General features: G+C 40.8%; 1 long non-coding RNA gene across 1 annotated transcript; it reads left to right on the top strand.

The window, feature by feature from the left end:
- Nucleotides 1–968: 968 nt before the first annotated feature.
- LOC145792435 (uncharacterized) lies at nucleotides 969–3,604 on the top strand. Its single transcript, XR_014331838.1, has 3 exons — nucleotides 969–1,479; nucleotides 2,070–2,105; nucleotides 3,478–3,604. It is a non-coding gene; the product is annotated as an uncharacterized LOC145792435 (long non-coding RNA).
- Nucleotides 3,605–9,542: the final 5,938 nt, after the last annotated feature.

Here is a 9,542-nt window from a genome sequence, read left to right as displayed (position 1 = left end):
CACCCGATCTGTACATTTCCCTGATCATGCTTATCGAAGAACTGCAGGTTGTCTAAATCTTCTTCGAGATCTGTTAGGTCGTCCAACCCTTGGTTCGGACCATCCTACCTGACCACATTAATGTCTACCGAGGTTGGTAGCACCACTTCAGGCCTAGTTTGAGTGGTTAGCACAATATAGCAACTCGGATCATATGCCTTGTCCATTAGGTCCCCGAAACACTTCAACAGACCAGTACCTCCCTCTGAGGTCAAAACCTCATTTACCGCCGATATTCTCACCACATTGTGAGGCATAGGTTATGGATTAGATGTGCCCATCATGCACAAATATGTGCCCTCAAGAATGAACAACATTTGTTTTGGAAGGTCGGAATGAGTAATATATACGTTGGGGTCATAAGAGGTGGCCAATGTATGGATTAGGTTAAGATTTCGAGGTAGGGGGACTTGATTATGAGCCGGGAGCGGATTTGTAGTTACATTTGGTTTCTAGGGTGGAGCGATGACCTTGTTGTCAATGAGATCCTGAATCTCATGATGCAAGCGGAAGCACTGGTCGGTGTTATGACTGTGCTGTTGGTGAAAGCATAATATTTTGCAGGGTTATGCTTAGGTGGAAGAGGGTCAGGAAGTGGCCGAGGTTCTAAGGGTTTTAGGTGCCCTTTCTTGACCAGCACTGTGACGACCCAGAATTTTTCCCTCCGCTCGAGCGGAGGATTTGACGCTCGAGCGGACTTTTGGGGTTCTCAGCAATTTTGCAGATGGCCTGAGATTCTGGGAGTGGTGGATCTCCGCTCGAGCGGAGAAGTTGACGCTCGAGCGGACTACTTTATTGGTCTGTGCGCGCTCGAGCGGTTGAAGCGACGCTCGAGCGTGAGAAGTAAGATTTCCCTTGACATTGTAGTGGTGTATTTAGAATCTTCTTATTTTATTTTGGAGTATTGTTTGAGGTGGTAATATGATGGTAAAGTAAGATTGGACCAAAAGCTTTAATTAGAATAGATTGTCTGCGACCAGCCGTCACTCTTTTGTCATTTTCTTTTTCTACATTTTGAATTTGGATGTGGGGTTAGAACCATTGGAAAGCTTATTTCCGGGGCTTCAATTTGGACACAAGAACGACCTAAAACGGAGTCCGGATGGGAGAGTTATACCTGTTCAAAGTTTCGAAATCTGTGCTGAAAACAGGTACGCTCGAGCGGGAATTCCTCCGCTCGAGCGGGAATTACGGGACAGCAGCTTAAAATGAGATTTTTTTGGATCATTTCTCACATTTTCCTTTTCCCCTCTTCATCCCTCTCCCCTAGGTCCGAAAACCCTAGGTCCTTAATCTCCAAAACCTTCCATTTCTCTTAGTTTTGATCAAGATCATCCATCAAAAAGTGAAGAAGCATGAAGATTATTATGTTCTACCGGTTGGAATTTCGAGATTTTGGAGGATTCTTCTCAATCCTTGCTCCTTTGTTTGATTCTTGAGGTAAGGGTTTTAATACTCTTCAATATTTACATCCATAGATAGATTTGAGGTATTTTCATTGTATAATGGTTCAATTTTCATTAATGTTATGTATAGAGAAGAAATTATGAGATTTTGGGAATTTTGGGTTTGAATATTGGGGGTTTTAAGGTTTGTGATGTTGGGAATTAAATTGATGGGTTTAAGTGATGGATTGAGAATACTAGATGTAAAATCATTTGGAAAATTGGAATTAGGAGTTATGATTTAAGAAGTTTGATTTTTGTTAAAAATCCTCTTTTTCCTTGAAACCCTAGGTTGTTTAAAGATGATAACCAATGAATTGGCCCAAATTGAAAGTAGAGTAATGAAATTGAAACATTGAATTAGATGTGTTCAAGTTTAATTGGAATTTGGGAATATTTGGAAATTATATTTACAATTTGCGAATGAACCTTGTTATAAATGTTGAAATTCATGCTATCATGGAAAAGAAAAATTAGGAGAATAATTTAGTAAGGATATGGATGACATGAACTCGATTTTTGGAATGTTAAAATGAGATTCAAGGGTTTATTTTGAATTATGTTTGAATTACGTGACTTGTGTAGGATTAGCTACAAGGACGGACTACGCACCTGAACACTGTGAGTAGTAGTACAAAAATGTACATGTTATTTATTGTTGATAATTATTGTCACTAATGCTCTATTCTTTGTAAGTGTTCTACGAATACTATAAAAATTGGAAAGTTATGTGACTCCATGTGAATTGGAAGTTATTTTGTTGTGTTACAAGTTTATAAGTTAAGCCTGTTATAAGTTTGCATATGTTATAAGTCAAGTATGTTATAAGCTCAAGAGCGTTACAAGTTTAATTGTATGGCAAATTTGAGTATATACAAGTTTAAGTAAATTTGCAAGTTCAAGTATATACAAGTTAAAGTATGTTACGAGTTTTACGTATGCTACAAGTCCATGTATGTTACAAGTTCACGTATGTTAGAAATTCAAGTATGTTTCAGGTATGCTTCAAGTAAGTTACGAGCTCAAGTATGTTTCAGGTATATTTTAAATATGTTACAAGTTTAAGAGTTACAAGTTTATGTATGATAGAAGTTCATGTATGATCTAAGTTACGCATGTTGCAAGTTCATGTATGGTTTCAAGTATATTTCAAGAATAGTTCAAGTATGGTTTCAAGTATATTTCAAGAATAGTTCAAGTATGGTTTCAAGTATATTTCAAGAATAGTTCAAGTATGGTTTCAGGTATATTTCAAGAATAGTTCAAGTATGGTTTCAAGTATATTTCAAACATGTTTCAAGTATGGTTGCCAGTATATTACAAGTTTCATGGGCTTTATGCCATTACAAGTTTCATGGGCTTTATGCCATTACAAGTTACATGGGCTTTATGCCATTACAAGTTTCATGGACTTTATGCCATTACAAGTTATATGGGCTTATGCCATTACAAGTTTCATGGGCTTTATGCCATTACAAGTTACATGGGCTTATGCCATTACAAGTTTCATGGGCTTTATGCCATTACAAGTTACAAGGGCTTTATGCCATTACAAGGGCTTTATGCCATCACAAGTTACAAGGGCTTTATGCCATTCCAAGGGCTTTATGCCATTACAAGGGCTTTATGCCATCACAAGTTACAAGGGCTTTATGCCATTCCAAGGGCTTTATGCCATTTTCAAGGGCTTTAACGCCAACAAGTTTCAAGGGCCTTAGTGCCATATGTTATAAGGGCTTTATGCCACACGTTACAAGGGCCTCGTGCCACACGTTTCAAGGGCCTCGTGCCACCATGTTTCAAAGGCTCTATAGCCATCATGTTTATGTTGCAGGATTGGGCTTAAGGCCATATGAAATGAAAACAGGAACAGATTAACTACATGATCTTCGCATTTATTTATGCATTGTTATGTATTATGTTTAAATTGTGCATTTATGTTTCATACTGTTCACTGAGCCCGGCTCACCCTCTGTTATGTCTGTTTCTGTAGGCACTCAACCTGGAGATTTAACCTGCACCTGTGGCTTTTGTTACCCAGTTGTCAAACCCTGAGTATCAAAGCTATTAGATGTTGATTGTTCAAGTTATGGAGTTTTGCTAAGTTTTAATTTGTACCCTAATTATCTGTTAAGATCGGCGTATATGTATATGTACATAGCTATCTTCGGATGCATGACAATGTATATTATCTGCATTATGTTTTGTTTGGGATCCTGGCATAGTAATGGTAGCTCAATGGATATGTTTATTATTATTATTATTATTATACGCTATTATATACTATTAAATGCTTCCGTTCAGGCCCCATAGATTATATTCATCAGGCTTTATGTCCTTTTTTCTGAGGTGGTCATGCCCAAACTTTTAGGGGCGAGTTATGGGCGTGACAAGCACCTGCATGGCTTTGGAGAAGGTCATGTATAGTTGGTTAAAAGTCCCACCCTGAGGTCAGGTAGGGTTGGATGATGTTTGCAGGCCTATGTTGGTGAAGGGGTCGACAGTTTTTGTTGTGGTGACAACACTTACGTCCTATGGCCTCACAGCTGTGCTACCACTGGCAGCATTGGAACTGCGAACAAACGGCCTCTTAGCCAGTTCCTTATCATCAGTAATAATCCCCTGCTTCATAGCATCCTTGATTTGAACCCCCATCTCGTGAAGTTATTTGAATGTAAATAGGGGGAGAACAATCATTTTTTGCAACAACTTCCTATACAGATTCCGGACAACCATTATGATCTGATCATTCTCTGAAGGTCGAACAGTCATCATGGATGCTTTAGCCCTCCATCTTGTCACAAATTCAGAGAAACCTTCCTTTGGCTCTTGATGCGTCACCTTGAGATCACGAGTTGTGACCTCAATTTGCGAGTTGTAAGAGTACTGAATGACGAAGGACTCGGCTAACTCCTCTCAGTTCTGTTTTACGAAATCTTCCAACTTGGTGTACCAAATGGCCGCTATACCTGACATAGTGCGACTGAAGAGAGATAGCTTCTGCAGTCAAGTTAAGCCCATCAGCCATAAGATATTTGAAAACAACCGTAAGTGAACCATGGGGTCCCCGGAACCATCAAAACGTTCAATGTGTGGTACCTTGAATCGATCTGGTTATGTAATCGCAGATTCGATGTATCCATCTTCTATGTCTAGAATGGAGTTGACTCCTTACGCTTTTTTGAATAGCTTCTCCAATTTGTTGACTTTGAGTGCAGAAGGATCAACCTTAAATTCGAACGGTGCCTCAGTTTGATACACTGGGGCTTTGGAAGCTTGTGCCGGGATGGGCTCTATTGGGACTGGGAAAATTGGATTATTCTCGGTTTGTGGATCTTGAGCAGTGGCAATATTAGCAGTGGCACCAAGCATAGGGATAGCCGCGGTGGGTACATATGATGCGGAGGTCGCTGCGGGTTGTGGTTACTGTTGCTGTAGCCTAGTTATAACCTCGGCCTAACATAACCTCAGCCTGACGAGCCACATCATGTTGTAGTGTCTCAACTGTTTGTTGTAGTTGAAGTATTAAGTCCTCCATATTTACCGGGGGATACTATGCCATTGGAATAGGTGACTGTTCTTGAGCTGAACTAGAAGTAACTAACTATTCTTGAACCGGGCTAAACACAGGTGAACTGAAAGGTGACTGATGTAAAAACTGGACTGGTGAACTTTGTCTAATCCTTCTTCGCCTTGCCATTGGTGACAAAGAGGCAAACACAGGCTGTCCTCGAACAAGATCTCCGACCTTGCAAAGTCTTCCAACACGGGTCTAGAGTACTTAGGAGATATCAGAACCTTCTGAAGCTATGGTTTAAACTACCTAGCAAAAGAAATAAAGGAAAAGGGCAGTAGTCAGAAACTGCATAGCACCACAACTAAGATGTTTATCAACACAGACATGATCCATACTAAATTCTGCCCCAAAATAGATATCAACCTTGCAACTAATATGCACAGTCCTGTACAGTTTCACTGTAAAGCACATACCAGTTAAAAGAGCCAAAAACACCCCTATGAGGGGTAGGGTTATCTTGTCTTAATTTTGTCATGAACTAGGGCTTCACTATTTTAATCAAGCTATTTCACGCAATCCTGTAAATGGGTGAGCATCATGTCCTAGTTTGGAACAGTCACTATGGCTTATTACATGCAACTAGGCCAAATGGTCAAAGAGGATACCTCCGCAAGACTACCTAATATACCTCTCACACCTAACATCGAGAAGCGAAAGGCGGATCAAGTGGTACAGCAGTAGTCCAGATTCGAGGATTGTGTTTCCAACATGGTAGAGCCCACGACCAGTCAGCCTTTTGGCGAGCATTTTAGGCAAGCCTTCGGCAAACTGTCCAGGAATAACAGATGAAAAACACAGTGACTTTAGGGTAACAATGCAAATGCAAATGCAAAGAACATATATATGTAAATAAAATTTCACATCATGGAGCCCAAGTCAAGTTCTCTACTTTCCCCAGCAGAGTCGCCAGAAACTATAGCTTGTTTTTCATGCTCTTTTCAGATATGATAGCCCTACAGTTTGGACTCGTGTAGTTCTAAATTTGATTTCACAAGTGTAATGTGAAATAGATAAACACAAATGAGTCCAAATCTGACAAATATTTTGAAAATTTGATTTTGAATCAAAATGCCAAAAATGGACTGCCCTGCTAGATTATAGAGTCACCACCTAAATATTTTTAAAAAATTTAGAAAACCCAAGACTCGTGCCAAAGGCCACTTATCCGTCATCACCAAAGTGTCTCAGCTTGGGAACTTAGGTACGAGAGGGGAATGTCATGAATTAAGCACCCCACTCGTCCGATCAAAGATTGGCCTCTACTAATCATGATGTGATTCTTATTTACATTATATGCTCTTGTTTCGATTATGAGGCTAATTTTACTATGTGACGCACACAAGTATAGACTAATTTATGAAAATTGGAACACTTTGATTTCATGTTTGTTTGGAAATTGTTTTGAATATGTACCACTTGAAAAAGTGATCTCATATGTACATTCATCAAGTTATCCCAACTTAAGCAATTACCTTTCATCCACAGGCATTCAAACAGGTATATCACTTAAGCACTTAGCCTCATGGTATTCATGCTTGTCATGGCAACACTAACACGCATGCGATATGCTAAAGCAGCAAGTACTCACCTCGTACTTCAAGGTAAGCCAAAAGAAACGAAAGAGTTAGGAAAAATGCATGGTCCTAACTATATAAGATGGCTAATGTAACACATACAAGAGGGCCACTAACAGGTTTGGTTGTCTAATATGTCATGTGAATCACTTTGATAGCAAGCAGTAACGCGCGTATTCAAGGAATTAATAAGTGACAATGCCGTTAGAATGATGAATCGAACCTTATGCATGCAAGACAAATGGAAGCAAATCATGAAAAATGCTAAAAGAAACATGATGTTCTATATTATCCATCATAAGCAAGTAAATAAAAGGGAGAAAGACGTGGGGTTGGAAGACATGCACATTATTACAAGTTTTCCCTCACGTAGGAGGGTCTGAATGAATGTCCTAGCTAATTACTACGAATTACCTAGCTATTACAATGCCAAAATGAATTAACTACACTAGCTAATTATTTACAAATTAGAACTAACTAATTAATTACAACATAATTAATAAACTAAGTAATTAATTATTACAAGTCTACTACTTTAAGTACAATAGACTACTATTAAAACATTATTTTAATGGGCCTCGAGAAACGAGGGAGGGTTCATGCATGGATGCGGATTTTCACTTGAAAATGCTCTCTATTCTGCTACCAGAATAATTCTTTTGCACAATAAAAAAATTGCACTGGTTTCCACCACAGTCTCTGCTCTGTTCTGTAGGAAAAATAACATTGCCTGGTTGAAAAAGGTGGTCGGCCGGCCAAAAGAAGTGGTCGTCCGTACAGTAAAGGTGGTTGGTCGGCCACTAATGTTTGGTATTGCCTTGCTGCAACAGATCTCTTGAAGAGAAGTAACACCTTGAGTTATAAACCACAAAGTTCTCACCCTCAAGAGCTAATATTTAAGCTCAACAACCTCAACGAAGAGCCCTAAAATCCTAGTTTAGGAAGTCTAGGTAAGGTGTGTATAGGTTGCATGGAAGAGGGAGAAATATTTTCAAGAATTTTCCTTCTCCAAAATTTTCTAACCCAATTTTATAAGAGGGGGTCAAGTATATATAGAAAAATATGTTAGGCTCTCGGAAATATCAGTATAGAAATAGCTGGTTCAGTGCATGCACCTGTGGAGATAGCTAGCACAACTGGAAAAAATATCTGGTTTTTATGACACAAGTGGCCGGTCGTACACTAAGGGACAGTCGTACACTCATTTGTGGCTTGCAGGCCTCTGGGTGGTCAGGCTCAAAAAAATGTTGTTTTGGTCCAAAAATGGTGCAAGGTATGTAGGCTTTTGAGGCTCAAAATCGAGACTTTTTGTTGAGGAAATCGGGCATTTGACAAGCGTATAAATTCATCATTGGGTGATTGATCGGTGGTGCCCAAGTCTTAAGGGCAGTCAAAAATGAGGTGTCTACAGATACACCCATATCAATCAACACATTAGCAACTGAATTGCAAAACAAGAAGGTACCTCTCGCTACTGAAGGAGCTAGTATAAGGTCTGGCGCAATAATAACATACACACGCCCTAAAGGTCTTTATTCAACCAGCTCACTCCTCGGAGCATAAGCCTAATGCACTGACTGAGTCGAAAGGCTCCATGATTGGCCCTCGAGGCCTATGCTGACTGTGCCGGCTGGTGGTTCTATGTCTGCCTCGAACCAAACGCACCAGGTGTGCCACCCAACTGACGGTAAAATCTCTTCATATGCCCCGCCTGCCCACACTGATAACAAGTGAGCCGTTGGCCTCTCTCCTAACTCTAGCTTTGAGAAGGAGCTGAAGACGATGCAGACTGTTACCTTCCTCCTCTCTACGGGCAAGGCAGAGACTTGTGGCCCAACTGGTCACACTTGTAACAAGTGAAATCTCCCTGACCACCTCTCCCAGAACCTGAACTCGATACTGGAAAGATGGATCTCGATTATGCTCCCTAAGACGACTGTGGGTTAGAACCCTTCTGCCTCTTACTGTCCCCCTGAACATCTTGACCCCTCTTGGAGCCCTCCATCCTCTCCTCTTCCATCTGCATTACGGTCTCCAGATGAGCTGCCACCTCCATAAGGCATCCATAATCTCTAATCATCGACCCGACCGCTTTGAACATAAGCCTGCTCCTCAACCTCTTCTCGAACTCTAAACAACAGCGCTCCTTGGTCACCATGAGTTCTGCACAAAACCTCAACAAGCTAGTAAATGTGGCTTCAAACTCAGCCACCGAAGTGTTCAACTGCACGAGCTTGGAGAACTGATCTCTTAATTTCTCTCTAATCGTGGGAGGCAAAAACTTATCTTGGAATGCATTGACAAAGGCCTCCCAAGTCGCTCCAATGCGCCCACGCGTATACTTTCACCACTAACCTGCATCTCTCTTCAGTTGAAAGGATGCCAAGGTCACTCTCAGCTGGTCATCCTCGATGCCATGCATCTCGAACGTTTTTACTATTTGCTCTAGCCACTCATCTGCCTTTAGCGACTCCTTGGGATCACCCACAAACTCATTCGGATTTGATCGGAAAAACTCTCGCTTCAAGAACAAAGGCCCTGCCTTAGCTACTTTGGCTTGGACTTGATTCTCAGCTCTGAAAATGTCCATAAACTCCCACAATGCCCCGCCCATCTCGCGGGCTAAGACGCCCATGGCCTACTGATTAACTAGTTCGGCCACATTGGCCTGACTAACCCCCTCCTCCTGTACCGGAATATTATCCGGTATTGGCATATCCTGCCATCTAGGTTTACCACACCCACCATTATGACCACGTCCTGACATCCTAATAAAGGTAACAAAAGAGATTAGCACATTTACAAATGTGCCGAACCTAACTCACTCATATCCTAGTGCGATGGACAACAATAATTCACTCCACATAAGAACGTAGTTGCATAAACGCATATGAATTTCATTCCTAG

Source organism: Camellia sinensis, chromosome 6 (genome assembly GCF_055761805.1).
Source record: "Camellia sinensis isolate YWXY chromosome 6, ASM5576180v1, whole genome shotgun sequence".
In the NCBI taxonomy this organism is placed as follows: domain Eukaryota; kingdom Viridiplantae; phylum Streptophyta; class Magnoliopsida; order Ericales; family Theaceae; genus Camellia; species Camellia sinensis.
Note: the sequence above shows the minus strand (reverse complement) of the source record. Positions and strands in the feature narration are given on the sequence as shown.